Raw genomic sequence first — 15,456 nt, 5'->3', positions numbered from 1 at the left:
TACTTAGAACCTGACCACTCACTACCACCATCTCTAGCTCCCTGGCCCAACTATCATCATCTCCTGCTGCTTCCTCACTCCATTCTACTCTCCACAAAACAGACTGAACTTTAAAACATAAATCAGATTATACTATTAATCTGTTCAAAACCTTCTAATGCTTTCCCACCTGTTTGGATTGAATTGTATCCCCCAAGAATTCATATATTAAAGTCCTAACCCCCGGGACTTCAGAATGTTACTTTATTTGGAAATAAGATCATAGCAAATGTAATTAGTTAAAACAAAGTCATTAGAGTGGGCTCTAATCCAATATGACCAGTGTCCTCAACAAAAAAAAAAGGGGGGGGGGAATTTTGGACACTGAGACACACACATAAGGAGAACACCATATTAAGATGAAGTCTGAGGGGCGCCTGGGTGGCTCAGTGGGTTAAGTGTCCGACTTTGGCGCAGGTCACGATCTTGCAGTTTGTGAGTTCGAGCCCCGCGTCGGGCTCTGTGCTGACAGCTCAGAGCCTGGAGCCTGCTTTGGATTCTGTTTCTCTCTCTCTCTCTCTCTCTCTCTCTCTCTCTCTCTCTCTGCCCCTCCCCCACTAGCACTCTGTCTCTTTCCCTCTATCTCAAAGATAAACAAACAGACATTAAAAAAATTTAAAAAGATGAAGTCTGAGATCTACAAGCCAAGGTATGTCAAATATTGCTAGCAAACCTCCAAACACTATGAGAGAGGGTAGAACAGATTCTCTCTCACAGGCACCACAAAGAACCAACCCTACCGATACCTTGAACAGGGACTTCTACCATCAGAACTGTGAAACGATGCATTTGTATTGGTGAAGCCATCAAGTCTGTGGTAGTCTAGGATGGCAGCCCTCCAGACCAATACACCACCTCACGGAAACTACACGGGGACCTCCGTGCGATGACCAAAAGGCTTCGCACGACGGTACCGCGGTCCACACACTGGCCTCCTTGTTGCTCCCCTGACACACCAGGCACACTCCTCTGCGGGGCTTTTGCTCTGGCTCTTCCCCAGACAGCTCTGCCCCAACACCCTCCATTCCTGAGGCTCTCTGCTCAAGTACCTCCACGAGGCCTTCTCCTCCCTTTCCAGCCCCCTCATCCGGCTTTAGTTTTGCCATCATGTGTCGCCACCAGATACTTTAAATACTCGTGGTAGGCTGGGAGATGCACCGCCAAGACTCACTGAGCATCTGCAAGCTGACAGCCTCCAGGGCCCCGCTGGTCAGGGTCAGCTCGAGCTGCAGCCTCAGGTGCCCTACGTGACACCCTTCCCAGGGCAACCCATACCTGGTAACACACCTGGTAAAGGAGGGAGGTCACCGCTCCGTGAGGGACACTCTGACAGGTAATCCTCACTCGAGAGTTCCCTGGCGGGTTGGTAGAGGCGTCGTCAAATCTGCAGCAGAGTTCAGCTTCTTCCTCTGCCCAATCCTGCTTCTGCCCATTTTTGTTCACAGCGTCAATCCCAAATGAACATCTTGTTTCCCCAAACTGTATCTCAGCATCTGCTCCTGAAGAACCCAACCCTGAGACACGTACCTACCTTCCCCAACTAGAATGTAATCTTACTGAGGTCAGGGGCTTTGTTTTGATGTGGTCTCAAAGTCTAAGATAGTATCTGGTACAAAATAAGAAACGATTGAATGGAAATAATGGGAAGAAGGAGAGAAGGGAAGGAAGGAGGGAGGGAAAGGCATTGACTATGTGGATAGGGGACTACCTCTGGATAAGACAAAAGCCTCTTAATATGGTCATTACCTGTCACAAAGCAAAACGAATACACACTATTATAATGAAACTCTGCATGAGGTTTCTAAAGCACACTTTGCTGTTTGATTTTACAGAAACACAAAAAAAAATGTGTATAAAGTTCCTAAGATTCACTTATTATTGGGGCGCCTGGGGGGCTCAGTCAGTTGAGTGTTCACCTCTTGACTTTGACTCAGGTCATGATCTCCCAGTTCATGAGATCAAGCCCCACATCAGGCTGACAAGGTGAAGCCTACTTGGGATTCTCTCTCTCTCTCTGCCCCTCCCTCCCTCCTTCCCCACCCCCCCCCAAAAAATAAATAAACAAACTTAAAAAAATTTTTAAAAAAAGATTCATTTACTATCTTGATATTCTTAACTCTTTCCTTCCTCCTAGGATTTAAAATTTTGCAACCTTGGGGCTCCTGGGTGGCTCAGTCAGTTAGGTGTCCAACTTTGGCTCAGGTCATGATCTCACGGTTGGTGAATTCGAGCCCCACGTTGGGCTCTGTGCTGACAGCTCAGAGCCTAGAGCCTGCTTCAGATCTGTGACTTCCTCTCCCTCTGCCCCTCCTCCCCGCACGCACGCACGCACGCTCTCTCTCTCAAAAATAAACATTAAAAAATGTTTTTAATTAAAAAACTAAATAAAATTTTGCAACCTCAAGTTCTACTCTCAAGAGGGTTTCAGGACCCTAACCTTTAAGGTAGGGAAGATACTGTATAATGCATAATTAGTGTTCAATAGCTTTGTGATAGCTTATATGTTAATTAACTCCCACTAAAACTCTGCCCTGGATTTTACCATAATAAATAATTTATTACAGCTTTTCTCTTTATTGACTGTGTCTTATTTCAAGCCTTCCTCAAAAGATTACTTTTTCTTTTTCAGAGAATTGTCTTTCGCTTTAAGACTAATTGCATTCAGCTCTGGCAAATGATTTAAAATATATTTTCCATGCTCTATAGCTGGCTGCTCACTCAGACCCAAATTAAGCTGATTTCTGCCTGGTCACAAACCTCATGCCAATTCAGTAAAGAATATGCGAGGTCTGCCTATAAAGTAATAAAGCTGGAGGGGAGGGGTGTTTGTGTTTGGTTTATAGAACCACTTTCAAATTTTGACATATAATTGCATGATGAGATTCTAAGGGAAAAAATGTAAAGCTCTGTTTAACACCAAAACAATAAAATGCCCTCCCCCCCCACACACACCGGAGCTGCTATTACTTCACTGGTGTGAACCACTCTAAGACAGATGGATTCAGAACACTGTGTGTTTACAGCGCAGGACTGTCTTACATAGATGGACCTGAAATATTGTATAACCATAAATATGAGTAACACAGTCTTCCCAGTCAGACCTATCTAATTTCATCAGCCCTCTGAAATTACATCTTTCACTAAAGTAGCCTTGGGGCACAAAATGCAATAAGAGAACATTAATTAAAATACATAAAACCATCCAGGAGTAACAAGGAGTACACCACACTTTTTTAAAGGGTAGAAATGGAACTAAAAATAGTAATCACGATTTTGCAAGCTTAAAAAGCCGGGTCTTTCAAAGTGCCTGAAGCTACAATCCTCCCAGACTTTCTCCCAGGAAGGATAATAATTAGTATGTTATTCATTTGTCTGGTATGCACCTAATTTTGTAGGGTTGCGTGTGCCTGCTCACTCCCACTGTGAGCTTCGGTCGCTACCTGTTTGCCATTAAGCAAGACCCAAGAAATTCTAAAGTGAACGTACCATCCCTTACCACTATGCCAACTACTGTACCACACACAAAAATGACGATTCTGTGCACTGACGAGACACTAACTATGTTCACTGCTCAAGTTCAGCCCTCCACTTTGTTTGGACAAATTACTGCTGACCGTAAATAAAGGGCCAGCACACTATTATTAAAATAACCACAACTGCCTTGGTACTGACATGATCCCACTGGGTCTTCATAGCAACCCTATCGGGTGGTATTATTTCCAATTATTCAGATGAGAAAACTAAGGCTCAAAGTAATTGAGAAACGTACTTAAGGCTATCCAACTAGGATGTAATAAAGCCATCACTGGAACCCTGGCCTGGTGGGACTCCAAATCCCATACACTTGACTACACCATATGTTCCTTTGGATATTATTGCAACTATAAACAAACATTTTAGGCGCACAGAAACAAAGCACCTAATATTATCACTAAAATTCATGACTTCTGCATATGCATAAGAATCATCACTATGAGAATACTGTTCTATATCACACCTTTTCATTTAAGATTATTTCAAGTGTTGCTGCCCAAATAACCACAGCACAGAAATGAAGTCAGGTCAGAGATGAGCTTTGGGTAGAATTTTGTTTCCTGATGATGTGAGGATATGACACAAAACAAGATCTCAGGTAACAGAGGACAATGGTCCTTTGCTTTCCATATTATTAAAAGATAAAACCTATCTAAATGGTGGAATTTCAGGTGATTTTCTTAAATTTCTTTTTTGTACTCTGTTATATATTGTATTTTTTACTAAAACTGTTACCATTTTTATAACATGACAAAAGACAATAAGCGTATTTTGATTTGAGAAATATAACAACACACATTGGCACCAATGGGCTACTTTTTTTTTTCCATTTGCAGCTATTTTATCTTTATTTTTTTAATAATGGTCTATTTTATATAAAACATGTGACTCTTAAAGTTATATCCTGTCTACAGAACCCATATACAGAAAGGATAAAACTGAATTTAATGACCACGTGCTATAAGGTCAGAAAGCTTGACTATATGCACCAAACCACGAATGGTTACTTACTATCCATTACCCAGGGCGAGTCTCCTAAAAGATCCCACTTGCAAAAAGAGGATACTGTAATAGTATCTATTCAATATGGTTGTTGTAAGAGTTAAATGAGAAACACACACATTTATGTACACACGTATACATTCATAAAGTGTAAAGTGCCATCAAGATTTAAATAATCCAACCTGAAATATCCTTAAACAGATAATACTCTCATTGATTTCTGTGACATGAGTTATCTGTGCCTCTTTTAGCTTCTTTTTATATGCCACATCTTTTTTTTTTAATATATGAAATTTAGTGTCAAATTGGTTTCCATACAACACCCAGTGCTCATCCCAAAAGATGCCCTCTTCAATACCCATCACCTACCCTCCCCTCCCTCCCACCCCCCATCAACCCTCAGTTTGTTCTCAGGTTTTAAGAGTCTCTTATGCTTTGGCTCTCTCCCACTCTAACCTCTTTGCTTTTTTTTTTTTTTCCCCCTTCCCCTCCCCCATGGGTTTCTGTTAAGTTTCTCAGGATCCACATAAGAGTGAAACCATATGGTATCTGTCTTTCTCTGTATGGCTTATTTCACTTAGCATCACACTCTCCAGTTCCATCCACGTTGCTACAAAGGGCCATATTTCATTCTTTCTCATTACCACGTAGTACTCCATTGTGTATATAAACCACAATTTCTTTATCCATTCATCAGTTGATGGTAATTTAGTCTCTTTCCACAATTTGGCTACTGTTGAGAGTGCTGCTATAGACATTGGGGTACAAGTGCCCCTATGCATCAGTACTCCTGTATCCCTTGGGTAAATTCCTAGCAGCGCTACTGCTGGGTCATAGGGTAGGTCTATTTTCAATTTTTTGAGGAACCTCCACACTGTTTTCCAGAGTGTTATATGCCACATCTTATTGCAGAGGCAAAGGCCAAAACTTTCTCTTTCTCTTTCTCTCTTTTCTCTGTGCATGTGTCTGAGTTTCCCAAATGATATCCCCAGTAGGTTGAAAATTCATTAGTCTTTAACTCTTTCCAATATATATTTATGCAAAAGAGTTTAGACTTCACATTAGTCAATTTTATATTTTATTTTTTAAATTTTTTTAACATTTATTTATTTTTGAGAAACAGAAACAGAGTGTGAGCGAGGGAGGGGCAGAGAGAGAAGGAGACAGAATCTGAAGCAGACTCCAAGTTGTCAGCACAGAACCCAATGCGGGGCTCGAACCCACAAACTGTGAGATCATGACTGGAGCCAAAGTCAGACGCTTAACCAACTGGGCCACCCAGGTGCCCCCTACAGCCAATTTTAAATTAGATTCCCATTCAATTCACATTAAACTGCCTATGAATTGCGATGAGTGCTTTTAGTTATGTATCTTTATATTCTAGGGTAACATTTGGAAATTGACTTACAGAAAAGAAAATCTAGAGACAGAACAACCAATTAGCAGCTTTACCATCTTCGACATGAAAAAAAAGTGAAAACATTTGGGAACTGGAAAGATAGAACACATTCCAGGCACATTTTGGAAGAATGGCCATTCCTGGTTGATGGCCCACTTGGATGAGGCAAAAGAAAACAATCTCAAAGCGGCAGATAGCTTCCAGCTTTGGTGTCTATACGGGTGGTAGTCCTGTTAACTATGGTAGGGAACACGGGAAGTCTTTTTTTGGTTGGGAGAGGGCAGGGGGGACACAGAAGTCTGAGTGGGGTTAAAAAGCGGGCTGGCATCATACACAGCTGCTGGGAATGTAAACCTGAACAATCCTTTTGAAAGACTTCATTAAAGCTACACAGCATACACATGCCCTACAACCCAGCAATCCCACACCTCCAAACATACCTAAACAGAAATGCATAGTAAATGTTCACCAAAAGGCATATACCAAAATGTTCACAGCACCATTATTCTCAATAGGGAAAAATTGGGAAACCAAATGTCTGCCAACAATGTGGATGAGCTGAAGAAGTATGTTCATATAATTGAATACCGCACACAATGGACAAGAATGAACTACAATGGACAAGAATGAACTACTGTTACAAGAACAGGAATGGTTGAGCGAAAAAAAGCCAACGTAAAAGAGCACATATTGTATTACTCCATTTACGTGAAAATGCAGTTTACAGGGGCGCCTGGGTGGCTCAGTCGGTTGAGCAGCCGACTTCGGCTCAGGTCATGATCTCACGGTCCGTGAGTTCGAGCCCCGCGTCGGGCTCTGTGCTGACAGCTCAGAGCCTGGAGCCTGTTTCGGATTCTGTATCTCCCTCTCTCTGACCCTCCCCCGTTCATGCTTTGTCTCTCTCTGTCTCAAAAATAAATAAACGTTAAAAAAAAAAAATTAAAAAAAAAAAAAGAAAATGCAGTTTACAGGGAAAAACTCATCTAGTGTCAAAGGTACTGTCTGGAAGAGGACAGGAGGAAAGCTGTAGGAGGGATGGAAATGTTCTCTAACTTGATCTGGGTGATGGCTACACAGGCACTTACACGTGGAAAAACTCAATCCCACACACACTGGTTTTTTTTTTCCACTAAAAAGTTGATTTAATTCCCTAATATCATCATCCTCGAGAAAATAAAAATGCTCCACAGCTTCACACACCGCTTAGTCTGATTTCATTGCAGTATATTCACTTCCTAAAACTTACCATATCAAAAGAATTCCTTACCCAGGCTTAAAGTTCTGTCTGTGATCATCTATTTCATCAGAAGTGAGAAATAAGTATCAGTCATGGAAAAAAAGGGATACATGTCCTCCACTATATAATCAGGTTTGGCTCCCACGTGTGTTTTGGTGCCCAATGTTTTGTTGTATAGATCATGCACCAGAGACAACCTCATCCTAGTCTCATGTATACCTGGCCAAAAAATATGGTTTGATTCCTGGAATTTGGTAAACTGTACTTCCTAAGTAAGATAAAGCAGTAAAGCAGTTGAGGCAATAGAAAGCAAGACTCTTTTCTAAGAAGATCTGAGAAGAAAAAGGCCAATGAAAGCTAATCCCCTACTTCTGATTAAGGAGCTTTGGAGAAATGGACCAGTAGGGAACTGGTGTTCTCTTTCTGATGGACAAGAGCAGCAAAAGGCTGAGGGAAGGGGAACTCAGGCCAGGTACGAGATAGCTATGGCTGGCCCACCATTTCCCATATGGATGATGCTTTGAGACCCAACTGGATCAATTTAACTCTCCTCAGGGAGGAGTGGAGTAGAGACCCAGTGGAATCAGGTCATGCTCCAACATTGCCCTGACAGCAGCCCTGGTCACCCCAGGAAGGAGAATGCTGATACTGTGAGATACAGCACTCACGGGACCAGGGGCTGGGAGATGGAAAAATTGCACCACATACGTTTCCTCCTTTGTCCACATGAGCCAATAAACAGTTTCTTCTCCCCTTTATTAACGCCTGTGTGCTCAACATGATCAGACCATGGGTATGAACAATCAGCAACAACCTATCTGATTCCTAACTTGGGATCTACCAACAATGGTCAATTGCTATTAAACTCCTTTTAAAATTTATTCCATGCATTCATTTATTTTTATTTTTCCCCCAACCATCCGTAGAACACTCAAGCGTAAAAGAAGATGGCTTTTACCAATGCAAGTCACTTACTGAGTGGGGTGGTCATTCTGGGAGTCACAGGTGGGAATACCATTTGATTATGCTTCTGGTGTGCTGGGTGGTCCTGACTCAGTCATGTCCTCCAGGGCAGTGGCCAAGGGATCACAGTAAATATTTGGCCAATGCTAAACATTTGCAAGACTCATTATTTGTCAGCAATAAAAAACTATTTGAAGTCATTTTTCTTACTGGTTCATTTTCCAACCACTTCATTTAACCACTGTGATAAAGGACCAGTTTTCACAAACCATAGCCGATGACCTCTAACCAAATGATGTGGAGGTTTTTTTTAATATATACGTAATTTTTTTTTTAAGTTTATTCTACCTATTTTGAGAGAGACAGAGCACGGGAGAGGCAAAGAGAGAGGGAGAGACAGAGACAGAGACAGAGAGAGAGAGAGAGAGAATCCCAAACAGGTTCCATCTGCCAGTGCAGAGCTTGAGGAGGGGCTTTAACTCACAAACGATGAGATCATGATCTGAGCCGAAATCAAGATATGGACACTTAACTAACTGAGCCATCCAGGCGCCCCACCAAATGAAGTTTTTACCCACAGATACTCACCAACCGATGTTAGGATGGATCCTCTGAAGTATTAGCTCTCCTGAGGCAGGGAAATGGCACAGGTAGTAGTTAGGATAGATTATTAGTAACTCTTTTCCAGAAGACCTCTGGCAGTGAACTTGGCAATGAACCCGTTCACAGAGAAACTTAAAGGCTTACAGGCTAAGACATCGGATTTAAATTAAAAAAAAAAAAAAAAAAAAAAAAAAAAAGGTAGAACACCAGTCTCAGGTCAGCTACTTTTTGCATTAAGATTCTTTCATCTCTTGGGGCGCCTGGGTGGCCTAGTCGGTTAAGCATCCGACTTCAGCCAGGTCACGATCTCGCGGTCCGTGAGTTCGAGCCCCGCGTCAGGCTCTGGGCTGATGGCTCAGAGCCTGGAGCCTGTTTCCGATTCTGTGTCTCCCTCTCTCTCTGCCCCTCCCCCGTTCATGCTCTGTCTCTCTCTGTCCCAAAAATAAATAAAAAACGTTGAAAAAAAAAAATTTAAAAAAAGATTCTTTCATCTCAATATTCCTTTCTAGATAACTGGAATATATTTACTTAAATAATATACCTCCAAACTTTTTTCATCCAGCAATTAGTTTAACCACAAAACAGGAAAAAGATGAGATGAGAAGGAATTTATGTCATTGGTACCTAGCACATGATTAGCACTCTTAAGCACTTTACTTAGATAAGTTACCTCCCACCACCCTCGCAAACTTTTAAGGTGGAAACTTTCCAGTCTATGGATGAAGAAAATGGAGGCGTGACTTGTCCGTGATCACAGTTAGCGACAGAGCTAGGATTCGAAGCAAGGACTGAAGAACACCAAAGCCTCAAACCTTCCCCTATACCATGATCCTCACACTGGCATTCCTGAGCTCTCAAACGGAAACACTGGACTCCCCAGGGTTACTTTTTAAAAACATCTTCTAATGTTTATTTTATTTTTGGGAGAGAACGTGAGTGGGGGAGGGAGGACAGAGAGGGGGACACGGGATCCAAAGTGGGCTCCGCGCTGTCAGCCCAATGTGGGGCTCAAACTCACAAACCATGAGATCGTGACTTGAGCTGAAGTCAGAGGCTCAACCAACTGAGCCACCCAGGGGCCCCACGGCTACTTTCATCAGCAAATTTAACACGTTCTTGTGGAGGCTGCCGTTTTGTGCATCATTACTTCTGCAGCTCTCCCAGGACCCAGCTGGGTACAGGACCACTGTGGTGGCTGTTCCAGCAGCTGTCTCAGAAATATAGCACAGCCTTGGGCAGAGTGAAAGAGCCTGAGTAGGGAAAGAGAGAGAACACAGGCATGCGTGCACGCAAGCAAGAAGATATATGTGTGTACAAAAATAAAAATAGTAGAATAAGAATAGAACTGCAATAGGGGCGCCTGGGTGGCTCAGTCGGTTAAGCGTCCGACTTCGGCTCAGGTCACGATCTCGCGGTATGTGAGTTCGAGCCCCGCGTCGGGCTCTGTGCTGACAGCTCAGAGCCTGGAGCCTGTTTCAGATTCTGTGTCTCCCTCTCTCTCTGACCCTCCCCTGTTCGTGCTCTGTCTCCCTCTGTCTCAAAAATAAATAAACGTTAAAAAAAAAAAAAAAAAAAAAGAATAGAACTGCAATAATAAGGAAGTAAAGATAAATTCTAAGACATCCAGAACAGTGATCACATTTCTTTAATATGGATAGTAGGCATATGTGGAATTTAAGAAACAAAACAAAGGGGGAAAAAAAGAGATGCAAATCAGGAAACAGACTCTTCACTATAGAGAATAAACCGGTGGTTACCAGAGGGGAGGTGGGTGAGGGGATGGGTGGAATAGGTGATGAGGACTAAGGAGGGCACTTGTTGTGATGAGCACTGGGTATTCCACAGAAGTGTTGAATCACCATATTGTACACTTGAAACCAATATATTACTATATGTTAACTATCCTGGAATTAAAAACATTATCTAAAAAATATAGATAGTAGGTACATCAGGATTTAATACATTAGTCTCTACTCATTGGATATTTGCATATTTGAAATATTTTGTTAAGACAAAAATTTACAGATATAGATACAGATATCAATAAAGATACATATATACTCTCTCTCACACAAAACCAGGTTACCCAGACGACTATTAACAATGTTATCTCCAAGGAGTAGGGAGAGAGATTGGGGCATTTATACTTAATACAATTCTGTATATCTAGAGAAATAAATAAAATAAAACCTAAAGAACACCCACACGTTTTCAATAATCACTACAGTTTTACACAGAGATGTGACTTATTCCCAGATATGACCCAGCTGACCATATCTGTCCACTGAAACACATCTTCACTTGGCCTTTCTAGGACCTCACACTCCTACTTTAGCAGCCACTCCTTCTCAGTCTCTTTGGTCTGTTCTTCCTCATCTCTTCAACCCTAACTTGTCAAACAGAGGCTAAGCTCTTACAAGTCAGTCCCTCCCTGGATGCTCTTTATTCTTCCAAACCTACAGCTCCAGCTCAGACATCCCCCCCTAAGCTCCAGACTTCTAGATCCAACTGCCAGGTTCCTAGGTCCAACTGGATTTCTATCCAACGCCTCAAAATACCATATTTGAAGCTCAACTCCTGATCTGTCCTGCCTTTGTCCTTTGGGCTCTTATAACAGAATACCACAGAGTAGGTGGCTTAAAAACAACAGAAATCTATTTCTCACAGTTCTGGAGGCTGGGAAGTCCAAGATCAGGACACTGGCGGATTTGGTGTCTGGTGAGTATCCTCTTCCGGGTTGTAGACTGTGTCTTGTATGTTTACATGGTAGAGAGCAGAGAGCACTATCAGGCTCTCTTGCGACCCCTGTAAGGGCACTAATCCCATTTGTGAGGGCTCCACCCTCATGACCTCATCTAACCCTAATTACCTCCCAAAGGGCCCATCTCCTAATACGCTCCAGACAGGGGTTCAACACCTGAATTTGTGGGGGACACAAACATTCAGTCCACAACACGGTCCCACCAGAAGCTGACTTCTGCATCTCAATTCAGAGCAGCCTCACACTTCGAGCTGCTCAGACTAACACCCGCAGGATCATCCTTGATTCCTCCCTTCCTACCGCACCCCACATTCAACCCACTGATAAATCCCATCAGCTCCACTTTGTATTACTTTTTTTGTATATTTTTTTTAACTTTTATTTATTTTTGAGAGAGAGACAGAGCATGAGCAGGGGAGGGGCAGAGAGAGAGGGAGACAATGAATCCATAGCAGGCCCCAGGCTCTGAGCTGCCAGTACAGAGCCCAATGTGGGCCCGAACCCCCAAACCGTGAGATCATGACCTGAGCTGATGTCAGGTGCTTAACCGAATGATCCACCCAGGTGCCCCCATCAGCTTCACTTTGAAAACATATTCAGAATCCAGTAACTCACCATTTCCACTGCCCCCACCCCCCCCCCCCCCCACACACACACACTTCAATCATCTCAAACCACATTAAACCAGTCTTCGGACTGATCTTCCGGAGTCCACCCAGCACCCTTAAAGTCGATTCTCACCACAGCCACTGGACAACCCTCATAAAACATCAGTCAGATCATCACCCTTGGCTGGGAAGCCTCCAGCTACTTCACATCTTTCCTGGCATGAAAGTCAAGGCTCTTCCAATGGCCTAACCAGCCCTGCAGGATATTTCATTACCTTCACCCCCACCTTTTTTTGTTGTTGTTTATTTATTTATTTTTGAGAGAGAGAGAGAGAGAGAGAGAGAGAGAGAGAGAGAGAGAACGACACGGGGAGGGGCAGAGAGAGAGGGAAAGAGAATCCCAAGCAGGCTCCAAGCTGCCGGTGTGGAGCCCAACATGGGGCTCAATCCCACAAACCATGAGATCATGACCTGAGCTGAGATCAAGAGTCAGACGTTTCATCAACTGGGCCACCCAGGCACTGCTTCATCCCCACCGTTTTATCTGAGCCCATCTACTTCTCCCTCATTCATGTCACTCCAGCCCCGCTATCCTCCAGCTCCTTCTGGAAAGCTTCTTCCCACAACATGCACAGCAGAGGCCATCCCTCTGCCTCCTTCAAGCCTCGAGTCAAACACCACCTCTCCTGTCAAGACTTTTCTGTCCATCCCCAACATCGTTTAAAACCACATGCCCGCTTCCTGGGGGCACCTGAGTGGCTCAGTCAGTTAAGCGTCTGACTTCAGCTCAGGTCATGATCTTGTGGTTCGTGAGTTCAAATCCCACATGGAGCTCTGTGCTGAGAGCTCAGAGCCTAGAGCCTGGAGCCTGCTTCGGATTCCTTGTCTCCCTCTCTCTCTGTTCCTCTCCTGCTCATGCTCTCTCTCTCTCTCTCTCTCTCTCTCAAAAATAAATTTTTTTTGAAAGGCATTCTTTTAAAAATTAATTTTATTAAATTAATGTTATTTTATTTATTTTTATTTATCAAATTAAATTAATTTTATTAAATTAATAAAATAAGTAAAATCACATCCCTTCCCCCTAAGCCCCCTCTTCTCCAGCCCCATAGCCTGCTCCGCTTTTCTCCATGGCACTTACACCTTATAATGTCGATTATTTTATTTAGTTACCGTCTAAAATGCTGACAATGGTGCAAGTCCCAGGAAAGCTCAGTTCTGCCTGCTGTGTGCATGCTGTAACCTGAGCATCTAGCTGGTGCTCAAAAACTACATGTTGGATGAACAGATATAAACTTTGCCCACTTATTATCACCAACACTTTAATTTAATGTAAAATAATTCTATTACTGCTATTATGTTGTTTATGTCCTGAATTTTCCAGAACAATTTCTAATTAAGCATCTCCCCAGAAACCTCACTCATCAGCCTGCCCCTTGCCCAACACTGGCCTTAGCTGCCCCTGTAGTTGAGTTTGGTTTTTTTTTTGTTTTTTTTTTTTTGCAAGCGAGAGGGGGCTTAAGAGGCTCCACTCCAAGTATTAACAATTATTATCTCCAAATGTTAAAATTTCTCGTGTTGTTTTACTTTTAAGTTTCTTTTTGCCTAAGTCTTGTCGTAACGGGCACATCTTACTTTCATAATCAAAGAAAAACCACAATTGGAAATGACATCCCCCTTCAAAAAATAAAAATAAGAGTGAGTGGGACCATGGCTGAAATCATGCATTTGCAACATCACAGCCCTGAGAAGGACAGCCAAAGAAATCCAAGGCCGTATGTGCCCTCTCACCTCCGAACACACGCCAACCTGGGTGGCGCCACCAGGAGACTGCATTCCAGGAGTGGCTTGTTTAAACTCACAGTGGTTCAGAACACAGACTGCCGTCACCAGGTAATCTGGAGACAATTAACAACAAACCAAAGCCATCTTTAAATTGATCACTTAGAGATACAGGTGGTTCGCCAGATTTAAAAACAAAACTATGTTGGCTCAACATGCTGGTTTATTTTTTTTATTTTGCCTAATCAGCAATCTGCACATAGCTCTGTGCCAACGTCTAGCCTATCTTAATCATTTTTTCCTCTATTTAAACCAAGTACACTGTATTTTCTTTACCTCCTAATCCCAACGTTCAAACGGTAAAAGTTTTTCAAGAAAGTACACGGACCTGAGGGTGCAGCATTTATACAAGGCCCACAGGAATCTGTGGATTAGAATGAGAGTATTAAGTGAGCCTACCTTGTCTTTCAATAGCAAATACAAGAGTAGTAACATTAATTAGAGCCAATACTTCTTGAGCATGCACTTTGGCCAAGCACTGATCTAAGCACTTCAAATTAATATATTCATCTAATCCCCTCAAAGCTTGTTATCACTACTTAAAAGATGAAAATACAGAGGCACAGAGAGGTCAAGAAAATAGCTTAAGGTTACACGGCAGTAAGCGGCAGAGTCTGAATCCTGGCTCTAGGACATACCTACACCCTTACACCGCTGTGAATGACCACTGGGTGTCTCCTGTACCTATCATGGCATTAAGACCTCAGACTTTTGGATGTACTACTCTCACTTCCCCTAATATTCTTTCCTTCCTTTGCTGCCTGGCAAATTCCTATTCAACCTCTAAAACCCATCTTTGGGAAACCTTCCCTGGTCCTCCAAGGAGAATTAATCATGCTCCTTCTACTTTCTACCACCATTTTTTGTTCATATGCTTTTTCGCTAACATGTAAATAAATAAATCTCCCTCACCTTGACCATGAATCTATGTGGAAAGGAGCTACATCTAATCCATACTTGAATTCTCCACGCTTATTATAAATATCACAAAAATTCATTTATAGATTTAGGATCTTTCGGGGTTCATTTCATAATACAAAGACATTTACGAAGTGCTTACTATTCTAGGTACTTTACGCATTTTAACTCATTTAATCCTCACCACTATAACCCTATTGAAAAAGATTCTTATTATGTCCCCATTTTGCAGATGTGGAAGCAGAGGAAGTTAAAAATTCTGTTACCACCTAAGGTGAGAGCTAGTAAGAACCTGAACTTGACCCCAGGCAGTCTGGCTGCATGCTCACTGCCTGTCCAGTACACAGGTTCTGCACCAGACTCTCTGAGGTCTAAGGAAAGGTTCTTGCTCATTAAGATGCCACATGGAATCCACTTTCCTTTCTTCTTCACATTAATACAGGGAATGATCACCTGAAGGATCTGTGAGGGCAGAGATCCTGTCTGTTTGGCTCACTTACTGTCTAGCATAGGGCCTGTTATTAAAAAGGAAACTCAGGGGATATTTGCTGAA

At 42.6% G+C, this 15,456-nt stretch overlaps 1 protein-coding gene across 7 annotated transcripts in view; it reads right to left on the bottom strand.

The window, feature by feature from the left end:
• APBB2 (amyloid beta precursor protein binding family B member 2) overlaps positions 1-15,456 on the bottom strand; it is a 382,950-nt gene that overhangs the window by 345,070 nt on the left and 22,424 nt on the right. The window contains exon 1 of one of the 7 annotated variants that reach the window (XM_042984640.1): positions 14,262-14,452. The exons of the other annotated variants lie outside the window; for them this stretch is intronic. The gene's annotated coding sequence lies outside the window, so the exon portion shown is untranslated. Of the gene's footprint in view, positions 1-14,261; positions 14,453-15,456 lie in introns of those variants that run through there. 7 annotated transcript variants of the gene reach the window in all.

This window comes from Panthera tigris, chromosome B1 (genome assembly GCF_018350195.1).
Source record: "Panthera tigris isolate Pti1 chromosome B1, P.tigris_Pti1_mat1.1, whole genome shotgun sequence".
Lineage (NCBI taxonomy): Eukaryota > Metazoa > Chordata > Mammalia > Carnivora > Felidae > Panthera > Panthera tigris.
Note: the sequence above shows the minus strand (reverse complement) of the source record. Positions and strands in the feature narration are given on the sequence as shown.